Source organism: Argentina silus (genome assembly GCF_951799395.1).
Source record: "Argentina silus genome assembly, chromosome: 12".
NCBI lineage: Eukaryota > Metazoa > Chordata > Actinopteri > Argentiniformes > Argentinidae > Argentina > Argentina silus.
Window position 1 is genome coordinate 2,681,439 of NC_139666.1, and position 12,221 is coordinate 2,693,659.

Genomic DNA, 12,221 nt, shown 5'->3' on the forward strand with positions numbered 1-12,221 from the left:
GAGTGTTCCTGACTGCCCACCATTGACATGGTCCCGAAATATCATTATTTTGCCATATCAGAGCCTCATAGATATCCTAGCAAGTTTAGATTTACTTCCAGGAATAGTCTCATAGTAATGAATTTTTGTGCAAAATCCATCATCATAAAACGTCCACAAAGTAAATATGAGCTCCCAACTGGAATATATTTTGAATGCAGAAGTAATTATATGTTGGGACCTTGTCATGGCCAAACATACAAACAAATACTTTTTGTAGAATTCCGCTTTAATGGATGGTTTTCCAGACACAGATTAAGCCTAGTACTGGACTAAATAACATTTTCAACAGAAAATCTCAATGAAATATGTATTTTAGTCTAGGATTAGGCCTAATATGTGTCTGGGAAACCAGCTCCACTTTTTAGAGAGCTATGAGACCCTCTGTAGTACCTGCTCTCACAAGGGGAACAAGGTATTACGGCTGGGGAATAAAACAAAGCATGAAAAAACAGTGCGTATCATCGCTGATGGTTCTGCCTAATAGGAAAATTCAACCCGCTCATCTCCAAGTGTGATGTTTATCTCTCGCCAAAATATCCGACACGCCCTCGGAGGGTTGGCAATCTATCTTCTATGTACTCATATTTCCTCCAGTGTGTCTTCCTGGGCGAGGAAAATCAATTGCTAAACTAAGTAATGAAATTCCATTGGCCGTCTCATCTGTGGCAGTGGATCTGCCAGCTGTGCCTTCTGGATGTATTGGGTCTCACTATGAGCCATGATTCACTCTTAAAGACCCAGTCTTCTGATGAGATACTTATCAAAAGTGCAGTGTCTTACGGTTACTATTTCCTGTTTTGATTTTGAACAAATTAATTTTCGTTTGTCAGTGACCCTTAAATTCGTCATAGAAGCTGCTACTAAATAGAATAACCTTTATAGCTGGGCAAATAAATATATCCAAATCTGCATTTGCAAATTTGTAGTAGTGCCCTTTTAAGAAGTTAACTTCCTCCAACCAGCAGTGGAGTATTCCAGCACTTTCTGTGTGAAATGGTTTCTGGTGGTCTGGTCTCACAGAGAATACAGCTTCCACAAAGGAAATGGAAAAAATGGTTTGAAAAGGGGGGTATTATCTGGATGCCTAAAAATACACAAGTGTGGGGTAAAAGGTGGGTACAAATAAAAAGTGTGTTTTGTAAATGTACATGTGCTTATGCTGCCCACTACAGCCACTGGCGTACCACAAAATCCCAGGCCCCGCCGCAAGGTTGAATCCAAAGGCCTCCACCCAGGCCTCCGCCCAGGCCTCCGCCCAGGCCTCCGCCCAGGCCTCCGCCCAGGCCTCCACCCAGGCCTCCGATTTCTTGCGACGCTCACAACGCAAAGAGAGATCAACACAACATCCCACCGATGTCTACAAATCATCAGCCTACCTATAAGTATTAAACCCAAATGGGGATTGAAATAACTGATTCATTTTTAACCAATCAACTTATTTGTTGTTGTGAAGTTCACAGACCTGTCAAGAGCCACTTATGGAGAGGCTACAAATGTTGTGAAGTAACACATTTATTCGGGAAGTCTGGGGGGAAAAAACAACTGCCACTAGCTCTCTGTTTTCAGAGTGAAGTAAAGGTTAATCTTTGACTGTGTGTGCACTCACAGCACTAGCCAGCCAGAACAGAGGGGGAGGGGAGATGTGTGTGTGTGTGTTTGTGTGTGTGTGTGTGTGTGTGTGTGTGTGTGTGTGTGTCAGCTAACCATACACTGTCCACGGCCAGTGACGATCTTCTACATCATTATAGCTTAAATACTGTATTCACACATGTATTCGCATTTCCAATACACTGTAGGTGATTGTCTGGTAGCAGGTTGGAGCCCGGGTTGGGAGCTCTGTGATTACAGTACCAGTATCTGCATGGAGCGTATCAGATGAAATGGACAGTCACAGAACACATAGCAGAACCCATTTTTTTTAGGATTTCATGCCAATATTGAAAATAAGTCAGCGACCAGTGAATCATATTTTTTTTTTTAGGCATACCACTGCCCTTACCAAAATACAGCTGTTGGCCGTCTGTTCCTTGAACTACATGCATTTGTTCCAGCGAAGCCTTGGCTCACCTTTTTCGACCATTAAGAGCAATTATTTTCTTCAATCCAGACTGGTGATGGTCATTGGCTTTTCTTCAAGCACAGCGCTGTAGATATCTAATTCAAGCCATTGATGATGAGTTGAAATAAACGCCTGCACACAATGTCAAGACTGTGTGAAGAACATTGAAATAACAAAGCATTTAGTAATGCCCAATTTGACAAATTACATTTACATAAATTGTTCACCCAAATAAATTATTTATTTGAAAACTTACATCTCAAGACATGATAGGATGATAGGAGTCTTGCTTTAACCTCTTGCTTTAACATCAGTTAGCAAGCTGTAGCTAGCCAACTGATAACATTAGCTACAGTAGCTGGTAGTAGTCATAGCTTGCCAGGTTGTGATGGCTGATGGACAGCTACGTTGCCCTGGCTACAAAACAAGCCAGAAAAACCCTCAGGCGGTTGAGTTGCTACCATGGCAACTCAATGTTTTACCATGTTTTAGCTTTATTAATAATGCTTTAACTTACAGTGAACAGTACAGTTTCAACTGGAAAGAAAGTTCCAGAAGAAACTTTGTGGGCTTGCAAATTACTTTGGCAGTGTAAAAGGTTTAAAGATGTTTCAATAGATATATAGATTTACAGGGTAGTGGAAAGAAAGTGAGATGATGGGTTGGTAATTGAAAGGTTAGATAGATAAACGGTTGGAAAGATAAAAGATTAGATAGATAGTATGTTAGAACGTCATAGATAGATACAGTAGATAGATAGCCACTGTTTCTCTTCTGAATCTCTGAAAAAAAAAAGTTTATTAAAAGTGGGTAGGGAGTTGATTGGTTGAGTGGTTGAGAGTGGTATAGTAGGTTGGTTGAGTGGTCTCAGTGGGGTAGAACTGGTCGCAAAGAGAGTGCAGGTGGAATCAGGTGGAATAATTGGAATAATAGTAATAAGTATATGACGAACAATAGTTGGACTTGCTGAAGCAAGCCCACCTAATCAGATCTCCCCGCACTTCTCTGCTGCTGCGCTTCTGACCGCGAACAGATTTTGTGTGATGTCATGATGACAGGTGTCTCGTGTGTCCTTGATTATTCACACTTCCTTGAACTTCAAAGCGCTTTCTGGTAAGCTATGTGCTGCTAGTGGCAATTCATGTTCACTGTTGCCGAAGGTTTGGTGCTACTGGGCATTCACTGCTGCAGTAAATATGGCACAAGTAAGCTTCAAGTTTGCTGCAAACAATTCATTTTGGTAACTTAAAGTTTGATGGAATAACCGTTTCCAACCTCATGCAGGAATCTAGATTTTAAATTCAATCACAATTTGATCACTCCGCACAATCCTTTCTGTTTTTCCTCAGGCGTAGGAAATAGAGGGGTGTGAAATTCTAAACCACTTTCAGCAAAATATGCCCATTTTATCAACTGACCCATTTTTAATTGGAATTGGAAATTCCACCCTCCGGTGGTGTTCTGGCGCTTCCTGCCTGGGTGTCATCAACGTGCTGAGAACCTAGTCATGTCCCACTGAGGAGAGATTAAAAGCTCACACCACACAGTTCTGCATCTCTCTTTCTCGCTCTCCCCCTCTCTTTCTCTCTCTCTCCCTTTCTTTTTCTCTCTCTCTCTTTCCCTTTCTTTCTCTCTCTCTCTCACACACACACAGACACACACACACAGACAGACACACACACACACCCTATCCATTTCCCTTAGGGGAGACCGGGGACAAAAGTAACACCCTTCTTTTCTCCAATCAGAAACAAGTTAGTGAGAAGAGGGCTCAAACCATAATTGGAAATGACAGTGGTTGGCAACCAGAAACCAGAAGGGGGTATTCTAACAGTATGTTTTAAGGATGCTTTTCACAGTGCATGTTTGTATGTTTTTGTAAATTAAATATAACTGAGTATCACAAAAATAACAATCATAACAATAATAATCACAACAAGTTAGACTGAACAGCAAATAGTACATAGTTAATGACTGTGCACATAAAATAAATAAATGTTGCAGTCACTTAGCTGAACTGTTGTGGTTGCTTATACTAAAGAGCAACACAATGTTTGCCACGTTGTTTAAAGTGTGGTGGGCCAGCTAATTCCCAACTGCAGGTTTCGGTATTGAAGGATAAAGTCAGATTTTTGGAGCCAAATCTCTATTTTTTTTATGTAGATAGAATATTTCAGAAGAGTACAGACACTTTTTGTGAATTTGTTTGTTTTTGGGAAACTTACCAGCACTTACCAGCAGAGTGATGGGAGCAGCCATGCAGCCGTGAACAAAGGCTGCAAAAGCACTCAAATACTACCTTTTTGAACCTGCAAAGTATAATAGTACAGATCTTTAGATGTTGTACATATCAAATTGTGTCTATCCACCCTTTTCCCGTTATGTTATATTCCATTTTGTTAGACTGTGAGACTTCATGACTTCCGCATTTCCTCCTCACGTCTCTCCCTATCGCTCGAGTCAACAAAATGGAATACACTATAAAATTGCGGGGGAAGATCAGATTGCCACAATTTCATATGGATTACTGCCTGTACAGCATGCCATTTAAATAACATTGCAGACCCCTAACCCAAAAATAGAGATCTGGTTCCAAGAATCCAGACTGATCCTTTAAGTCCTGTTCTCCTCTCATTGCAGACAATTGTGCAGAAAAGGCCTTGTTCCTCGATTGCCAGTTCCTCTGAAGAAATATCGGTGTATTATATTTCTTTTGAATCTGAATCTAAATGGTTGAACAAGGTCACCCAGAGCCTCTGTTGATATACAGTAGATGAAGAGTTTAAGACGGTTTTCTTTTGTATGTGGACTCATGGACATTTGTATTTAGCACACTGTGCTCCCATTGAATGAGGTTCTATGACATCCACAATCTAAATACTGTGTGTTAAATCATTCATTAGTTGCTCCCTACAGCTCCTGTAAACTCCATATAGTCTTATATATTATTTAAGGTATCTGAGATTATATTATCAGAATCAAGATTGAACATGGAAATGAAAGCAGTGAGTAGCTAGCTACCTACGTTACTCAAATGTATAATTATCTGTTCAAGTGCTTTGATCTTGTGCCTGTACATCCAGTAGGTACAAAGAGCTGGAGAATTAATTAATTATAGCACAGTTGAATAATGTCTGCCAATGAAAAGGTATTTGGTTTTTCCAAATGATTCTAGGATGAGGCCTATCACAATCAAAAGGGCCTCAAAAGTTAGCCCAACTATACCAAAACAGCCTCTAACATTATCTGGGTCGAAATGAACAGAGCTCACAGTTTGATTGTTGATTTGTGGATATTTATGTGTAAATCACCTTGAAAGTCACTGACCTTGATCATGGAATTCAATGATGTGTAAACTCATTCATATGTAGCTCAGATACTGTATTTCAGTTTGTAGAGATAGCCTATATTAATATCTCTACAGTGTACAGTGCTGTTAATATAATGTATGTCATGGACTTGGATTACTCAGTGCACATCATAGAGTTCAATGAGCCATAATCTCTATCCAGGCGCTTCGCTTCGGTCCCCCTCCAACAACATCAAAAGCAAGGCTTTTGAGATAGTAGAGTACCTCAAATACCTGGGGATAACCATAAACAGTACCATTTTTCCTGAATTCAATTGTTGTGGATAATGTCTTGAATCACACTAAAAGTAACCCAATCCTCCACATTTGACACTCAAACAATTATTCTAAGCCATGATCCAGAGTGTACTGTTGCAACAACAGCCATCAAACCACAACAAAAACAGCTTTACCGTGTAAATGCATATGTACTGTAATTAAGTTGATCAAACTAAACCCTTTTCATGCACTGCAAATCACAAACAGTTGCTTAGGTTTATACAGTAACTCATTGAAGGGCATTTTGTATGTTTTGTCTGGCTCACAATGTGTGTGATTCAAACATTTAGCCTACAAGTATCACATCTGGAACAACACAACAAAATTGCAGTCAGTAAATCCTAGATTTGTCAGACTACTCTGCTTTTTTGTTCCCAGGATTAGCGCATTGTGCTGAGGAGGAGCAGTTCCCAGCCTGCAGCCTACCGATAAGATGTAAATTGGCATCTTCGTTAGAGAGAGTCAGTTAAATTGAAAGGGCTTGGTGTTTAAAATAGCGGGCGCAGAGGGCAAAGCCTTGAGTGATAGTTTCCGCATCTCTCCAATGCTTATCATTTCCTAGACTTGAGTTTTATTCTCTTGTAACAAGTTTTACTCTCTCCTCACTACACTCATACAGTAATAACTCTGGTCCAAATCCTACCCCTACCCATAACAATAAGCCTCCACCATACCCATGTACATGGTGAGCACAAAGTACAAATGAGTAGACTGTACAACACTTATTCAATCAAACTTATTTACACTAATACAGATGGAGCCAAATATATTGGGTGTGACGATCGCAGCAATTGTGTATGCTTCATTCGTGCCTCTGTGGAATGTCACAGTGAGTTGAGGCAAGCTAAAACTGACCTCCTTCACACACTGAAATCCCGAGTTTGGGCTGGTTTTCTAGAACTAATGCAATGATCAAGTTTGTATCCCACAAACTTGAAATTCAAATGTGACCATTCAGCTCCTATTTCGGCAGCCGAAATGGGACATAACAGAGAAAACATTTTATTTCCTATTTTGCCTGTTTTTCTGGAATATTCTGTCTTATCATGATTTGTGCTCATGACGTTCGGTCTGTCTGGGCTATCATTTGTCGGGGAAGACGCCAAGATAGGTTTAGTTTTGCAATGTATAGGCCTACTATTATGAGGGGTTCAAGCCCCAAGGGCTTTTAAATTAAGCACAAAATTCAAGTGAAATTCAAGCACAAAGTGTTGAAACCCTATTGTAATTGAAGGAGTTATTGTCCCCCACCGATGAAATCGGTAATGATTAGCGATTACGCTAATGAAATTAATAATCAAATTCAAGCAGAATTTGGGCCAAACTGCTTATAACATTGGAAATATGATGATCAGATGCAAAGCAGAATGCCATTTGATAAGTAACATCTTGACGTTTTGTGTGGATATACTCCGATCATAGTTTAGAAAAATGACAAGGAGATAAAGTAATCAAATTAATAATCAAATTAAAGCAGAAATTGGGCCCGTCTTGCTAAAGAGGTTATAGCGCCCCCAATGGGGTAATATTACATTTGGGGATAATGGTCATCTCATGGAAAATTCAGTGACGGCATCTTTAAGATAATAATAACAGTGTACAGTAAACATGTTGCCCCCCAGGAATGATGTAGCGCCCCTCTATAAAAGGATGGAGAAACCTGTGAATGCAGAAAGATGTTTATTCATAAATGTTTTACTATGCCACTCTGGTTATCTCTGTGTCCCCATTGTGCCCAGGAAGGGCTTTTATCTTGGTGCAATCACCTTCTGTGACTAAAGAGAAAAATACTTCGGGCACTCTTAGGCTACTCTCTTCGTACGATAGTAGCCTAATGGCGCCATTACTTCAAACAGAAATGTCACCAATAGGCTAAAACAAAATATTTGGACAACCGATTTTTCCTTCATTCTTGCTTCTTACAGCTTTGCGTTGATTCCTACATTATTCCTATAATAGTATTCCTAAATTCGTTAGGCTATATGCCTACTAGGGGCCGTCTCCACCAAACGTGCTTTTGCCTACAAAAGAGAAAGGCGCGCCGCTTCTGTCCACGAAACAGCGGCGTTCAAAGTGGAGTGGAAAAAGACGTGACTGTTGTTGCTAGGCTACCTTGTTGTTGCTAGTGATTTACCTGGCAAAAAATAGCGATTACGCTAACACGAACTTCATAGGCATTTCTATGCTAGTAGCATAGTAGTTTTCTAGCAAGACGGGATACAATACATTTCGAGAGTGATATTTATTTCAGGAACTGTAGTGGAAGACATCCTAATTGTCCACTGAGGTAACCGCCATCTTGTTGTGAAATGTTGGTTCCCACTCCTCCGTCAATTTCATTGGTTTCTTGACCCAACATGCGCGGCGCTCCATTCCAAAAGTTAAACACAATACAACATGAGAGCGCCCCAAAACGTGTCCTTCCCATTGAAAACAACTGGGAAAAGGCGTTGGCGGATTGAAAAACACGTCCAGTGGACACGAGTTTACACTCCTAGCGCACCACTTTACACCCTATTAAGACGTGTTGAATGACGTCACCTCGAAGCTCCTTAAACATCTCTATGGCTACGCGCATCTTTCACCAGAGGTTTGCCAACATCGGGCCAATCAGTGTCATTGTGTAAATGTCCCACCTGTAAGGCAAGACTCATCATTCATCCAAGGTTCATCAGAACTGTCCCACTGGTGGTGGAGAAAAAGCTTGTGACATACGAATGGACAGAGGCCGAATTATAGTCCCCTCTCTGATTTCATCGGTGGGGGACAATAATAAAAACCCCTAACAATAACAATAGGGTTCTATGGGTTCTCACGTTCATGGTCAGTTGATACAGTGAATTGGTAATTAGTTTAAATGTTCCACCAAATGGACCATGCGGGTGAAGCTGCTAGGTAGGCCTACTGTATACTTAGTTTTAAAGGCACTCCATGGGCGTTCTTTTTAATAGCTTTTTGTCTGTACGGTTATTATACTATAATTTATTGTGTCATTAAACCAGACAATCCTTAGTTTTAGGCTGAAACGTTAGTTAAATAAAATGATGCTCATGAGCAGAGCTGGGCCCCTTACTGTGCAAATGAGGTAATTTCTGGATATTATTTCAGATTATTTCTCTGATGCATGGTGGAATACTCGCGCAGTAACTACACCCGACAGCAAGCACAACCGAGAGGAGCTGATACGGAGTGACACAAAACACTCAAGACAAATAAACAACCACCACTTGCACGAAATCGACGTCGCTAAAGTGTTATGAGGACTAAAGAATAATGGCTTATTTGGAAAAAGAAAGTAAAAAGTGTAAGTGAAATACAAAAATCAATTTGTCACCACTCCCATGATCTGTCGCTTTAACGGAGCAGCTTCGATGTTCCAGCAGAATAGCGCCGTTTAATCTGGTGACGTCACTAAACTTTTCCAGCAACTGTGGGATGTGAGATGTGGGATGTGAGATGTGAGAGGGAATGAGAGGTTGATGAGAGAGAGACGAGAGAGAGAGAGAGACGAGGGAGAGACGAGGACCATTTTATAGGACGGCCTGGCGGCGCTCTGCTTGTTGGGTAAGTGTCTTAACATGGCTTTTTACACTTTTGACAGCAGGGTTTTGTGTTTAAAACAGTTGCATGTGTGAAAAAAAAGCTTTTCTTGTTTATTCCTCATAACACTTGAGCGACGTCGTTTTCGTGCAAGTGCAACATGTCTTAAGTTAATACATTTGGCGGTTGTTTATTTGTCTTGAATGTTTTGTGTCACTCCGTATCAGCTCCTCTCAGTTGTGCTCGCTTGTCGGGTGTAGACAAGAAACTTTGCAGTGGAAGATTATACAGTGACTAGACTGGCCACACTAGTAAACACACTCCGACTGGCAGGTTCATCTGCTTCAGCAACATGGATGCATATGTTAGTGGAATGTTACGACTGAAACGGGCTAGTCTGTCTCAACGACAGGGCTTGGACATGCAGTCTAATTGTCAATCGTCTCACTATTATTATTATTTTTACTCTGGTGGAATGATCCACCATTGGACGTGTGTTAATAATGATCACATTGAATTTACCACCTGTTTTCAGTTCAGGCAGAATGCCCTCTTGGCCTACCCCTTTTTTCTAATTGCATTTCAATTATATCGTCTGTAAATGCATTGGCTTTTTTACGTGCCAAGTCGTTTGTTCTGGGCTGCTTACTGTAAAGCAGCTGCGTACTTATGGATTCTTTATAACCGAATACCCCTCAAGAAATATACAAATGTGATTTAACTTCATAATATCACGTCGTTGTAAATAGTCCTTGTATCAATAAGGTATTACTGCTTACACGCCATAGCCTGTTCACTGTCTGTTTACAACACCATTGTATTTCCTTCATAAGAGGCAGTTTGTGTGTGCTTTGGTTGAGTTGGGGCAGTGCAGAGATGGTGAAGATTGGAGGCACTGCGGTTTAGTTGTGGTTCAACCAGAGGCAGAAGAGAATGTGTGGAAGTGTTATGCAGACCACATTCCTCCTCTCTATGTGAACTCTGAAGGAATTGCTTTGCAACAGCTTGTTTGCCCACTGTGCTGGATTTCACTTGGCTCACTGAAGGACATATGCATAGCAAAAGCATGTTTTTTTTTTTTTTTTCAGAAATGGCAATTACCTTCATTTCTTTCACCATCCATATGATATACCCCAGTGTGTTGGCCTCGATCATTGAAGTACACTTGTGCAGTGTATGCGGTCATTTTTACAGTGTGAGCCATAATAATAATTGTAATAACCCCCCACCCTATGAAATGTTGGAAACTGTAAGAGCTTTTTGCCTGCTCAGCTTGAATATCTCTCAGATGAGTCTCCATGCGCAATGCCTTTGGGCTCATATTCTATCCAATGCATTTCCAATCCCCTTTGCAAATCAGTGTGAATTAGCCTCAAGGCCCAGTGAAGCTGTGAGCCATAGCAGATCACTTAAAATTTCCCAGCTAGAATTAACGGGCGTAGAGAAAGTGGTCGTGATCGAACTCTGTACGATGTCAAGCGCAGAGTTAAATAAGGTCACATAAGCACAGCGGCTAAACATGTTATTCAGACCAAAAACCCTGAACTGACATACAGAAGAGTATGTCGCAGGAACAAGGTTCGCTGGGTTTACTAATATGTTGCTTGGAGTACAGTGTTGAGTCATGCTGAAATCTGTGAGGGACGCACTTGAAGTCACTGAAGCACTGTCAGTCCGCCCTATGGTGTCTGTTATGGCACTTGTTTTTGAAGCTCAGTAGAGGGTTGATAATCCCCTGTAATTCAGGCTGACACTGGTTTGTGCAATGAGACTCAACATGCTAGTGGCCACAAAATGACTCTGATCATAGGCTGATTCAAAGTTGTTCTATGGTGTGTTTTAATGCCTTTTGCTCATACTAGAAACCTATCTTTCTATTTTGTTTGTGTTTGACATGTCTGTTTTTTCTTTTATTTAAAGTCTTACATTGTTTTAAACATTGTTATCTGACGGTCCTATATACATTCAGAAATCCCTGACAGTGTTTTTAACCATTGTACCAGGGCTAGGAGCCATGTTTCCCCAGCTATAGTATTGTCATCAGTGTACTCCCTGGCCCATGGTTAGTAGTCTCTCCAGACACTTCCTGCTCCAGACACTGTCGGTGCAAGATCATACTCAGAGTGACTGATAACATCATTACTATCAGCCCGCGCTGCTCTATTTCTCACTGTCACTGAGGTCCCCATCACTGCAAGTTCATCTTCTTACAACTGGCCAAGAAGTTGCACTGCTGCTATCCACTGATGACAAATGACTTGTAGCTTCATCCTTGTCACTAAAGACAATAAACCAACTAGTGTAATTCATTGAGGTTCACAACACACAACATCAATAGACCTGCTCTCAGAAAAGGTCATTCAAATCATGTCCAGGTGCAAACTGTACCGTAATGACGGTTCAGTGTCAGGACAGTACAGGATCTGTCAGCAGCAAATAACTGAAGCCAAGATAATTCATATTTTTGTCTTGCTTGACTTGAGCATTGACTCCCTCAAATGTCAAAGCTTGAGAATTCAATGATGCAATGATTACATTAGTCTTCTCAGCAGATATATCTCAATTAATCATAGCCTCTTACAAATGAGATGGGTGAATGTGATTCAGTTCTGTCATAGTCCCCTCTCTGTTTATAGAGCCTTTGTCTTAATCTTTCTAGGGAGATCGCTATTGTTGTTATTGAATAAAAGCTATCCAAGCAGTGATGAAACCCTTTGTTATTCATACAACGTGTCAACCTGGAAGACTATTTAGAACCACCCGAGCCCATATACCATACAGTAAAAATGGAAATACAGTTCAACTTGGCACACTTTTAAATGTGTCTTCACATTAAGTGTTTAAATGTCTCAGTTGAAGGTTCAACTTGTGCACCTCTCTCTTTCCTTATAAATCATGTTGTATAGCCAGCCACATGGATTGGACTATTACATTTAAATGTAAAACCAACAG

The 12,221-nt window shown here is 40.7% G+C and overlaps 1 protein-coding gene across 1 annotated transcript in view; it reads left to right on the plus strand.

The window, feature by feature from the left end:
* The first annotated feature begins 9,238 nt into the window (after window positions 1-9,238).
* gulp1a (GULP PTB domain containing engulfment adaptor 1a) overlaps window positions 9,239-12,221 on the plus strand; it is a 74,175-nt gene continuing 71,192 nt past the window's right edge. Inside the window, exon 1 of the mRNA XM_083682423.1 lies at window positions 9,239-9,293. The gene's annotated coding sequence lies outside the window, so the exon portion shown is untranslated. The remainder of the gene's footprint in view (window positions 9,294-12,221) is intronic.